We start from the raw sequence: 2,331 nt of genomic DNA on the forward strand, positions 1-2,331 counted from the left end.
GCGGTATGCCTTGCCACTTGTCAAAAAACTGGTGGTGTGCCCTGACAATGATGGCACCTTGTCAGTGTGCAGTGTGAAGAAAAAGGTGGAAAATAATCTTATGTTCTTATGTACTTTGGACCTGACTGGAGCTGATGAACCTTGAGGTCCAGGTTCCAGGAAACTATAGCAAAGCTCCCACAAGCCTGAAGCCGGTCTGAACCAGTTCTATTGGTTCCTCTCCTTATTGGCTCTCCTCCCTCGCTCCAGTTTGCTGGAGGAATTATGCATTGCTGTCCTCTCCATGATAAAGCACCTTATTTCCATCTTGCAACTGTTACCCTGCACATGCCTGATCTCATCTGATCTCAGAAGCTAAGCAGGGTCAGGCCTGGTTAGTACTTGGATGGGAGACCGCCTGGCAATACTGGGTGCTGTAGGCTTATACCATAGTCTTTCGAGACTGAAGGTTGCCAACCAACCAAATCTGGCAGTCGGAAAGTAAGGCAATGCAGGACTGTGAAGGAGGGTTGCGGGAGGAGGGGGGGGAGTGAAAAAGCTTTGCACCTGTTGCTCTGTGAAGGTATAGATAGCAAATTTCCTGGGGAAATTGAGGACATGAACTCGTGCCAAAGCGAATATTTCCAGAATCACAAGGAGAATAGAGATAAAGTAGAGGAAGCTGAGAAAAAGATTGAAGGTCAGACCCATCAAGCTTTCAGAGCATGTTCAGGGAAGAGAGATTAGTAACAGCAATATTGAACTTTTCTGGAGACACAAGATTGAGAAGCTTTAATTGAAACATCGGCCTTTGCCTCGACACTCAGAGCACTGAAATCCTTCTTGTTGAAATGTGTGACAACAATGAGAGAGATGACTCTGGCGGCAGCAACGAGAGTGGAGCCTTAATGTCCTTTTTTGTGCCATCTCCAATTCAACGGCATGTTTAATCTCAATGGGGAGTGATTTATATGATATTGCAAGCCTAGCCCTGCCTATGACAGCCCAATCCTAACTTGCACTGGAACAGGCAGGCCTGCACTGTGTCTAGTGCAAGTTTGTATTGCTTCCCCTTACTCCATGCTGTGCTGCAGCAGCCCCAATGGGTCTATTGGATCTGAGTGGATATAAGAAGAGATGGCAAATATACTCAAAAGAAATAATCCATCACCATCAAATTGTTGTGGGGCAGGTTATAATCTTAAAAGGCAAGGAGGTTCATGGATATAAACAAGGTAGCTCCAATTATTATGGATTAGTTTTATGCCATTGACATGAATGGCATATTATGAAGTATAGGAGGGCAGCTTCTTGCCTTGAGGATCTTATAATCCAAAAGCCAATGCAGGGGAGAGAAGAAGGGGAGGGAAAAAAGAGGCAGGAGTAAATAGCACAATAATTTTCTTTTTTTGAACCACGCACAATTACACTAAAGTACAGTTGGGTATAGTGAAGGATGAGTCTTCCATGTAGGGTACAAAAGTAGGCTAGAAGGTCTTCTTTTGTTATTTGGTTCCACATTCTCCTCCATTGTTCAACTTTTGAATACCTTTATTCTTATTAAAAGTGTAGCTCCTTGAATGATTTTGACCCACCAACTGTAGGCACAATCTTGTCCCTCTCACAAGAGAGGGCTAGAGGGTAGATTTTGCATGCATGGACAGACCTGTAAAGTGGTCCCTCCTCCTTACCACCAGAGCTAGAGTGTGTTGTTGCAGCTACGACTGGCTTTGAAGGCGGGGAGGAGAGGCCGCTTTACACTAGTGGCCAGGCACCTGAAGAAACTTAGTGTTTTGCCTCCCCTCCAGGAACACCAGTGGGTGGCCTGTCCAAGCAAACACCAGAAACAGCTACATAGGTGGTAGATTGTGAGGGTCTAAGGGGGCAGCAGGCTCAGGGTGCCAGTCATGCAGAATCTGTCACCGCCTCCCTCCAACAATCTTAACTGTTAATCTTAATCTTAACTTAAATGTTTTGCCCCCCACCAGGAATGCCAGTGGGACCACCCTGTACAGCAAATGAAACACATTTGCAAAAAAGTGCAACACAACTCCATTCTCTTCTCAAAGAAACTGACCCTGCAGAGACTCTGGTTCTAATTCTCTGGGTTTACACTCAGAGTGGTGGGTAACACAAAATGCAAAAAGAGAGTGGTTCATTGCAAAGCAGAGATTAGTGGGTTTGCAGTGAAAATATGCCCCCTGCTCCAGGGCCGAGGGGAGGTAAAGGGAGGTAAAGGTTTGCACCGGTTCTGTAGAACAGTTTGCTAATATAGGAAGCAGTTCTGCGAACCGTTTGCTAATGAGCTGCGGGACTGCTGCCTGCTGGGTCCTTGCAATCGTGCTCGGAGGA

At 45.9% G+C, this 2,331-nt stretch overlaps 1 pseudogene; it reads left to right on the plus strand.

Annotated features, from left to right (window-relative positions):
- The first annotated feature begins 305 nt into the window (after nucleotides 1-305).
- On the plus strand, nucleotides 306-422 carry LOC136642389 (5S ribosomal RNA; annotated as a pseudogene).
- Nucleotides 423-2,331: the final 1,909 nt, after the last annotated feature.

The sequence above is a fragment of the Tiliqua scincoides genome, chromosome 2 (genome assembly GCF_035046505.1).
Source record: "Tiliqua scincoides isolate rTilSci1 chromosome 2, rTilSci1.hap2, whole genome shotgun sequence".
In the NCBI taxonomy this organism is placed as follows: Eukaryota; Metazoa; Chordata; class Lepidosauria; order Squamata; family Scincidae; genus Tiliqua; species Tiliqua scincoides.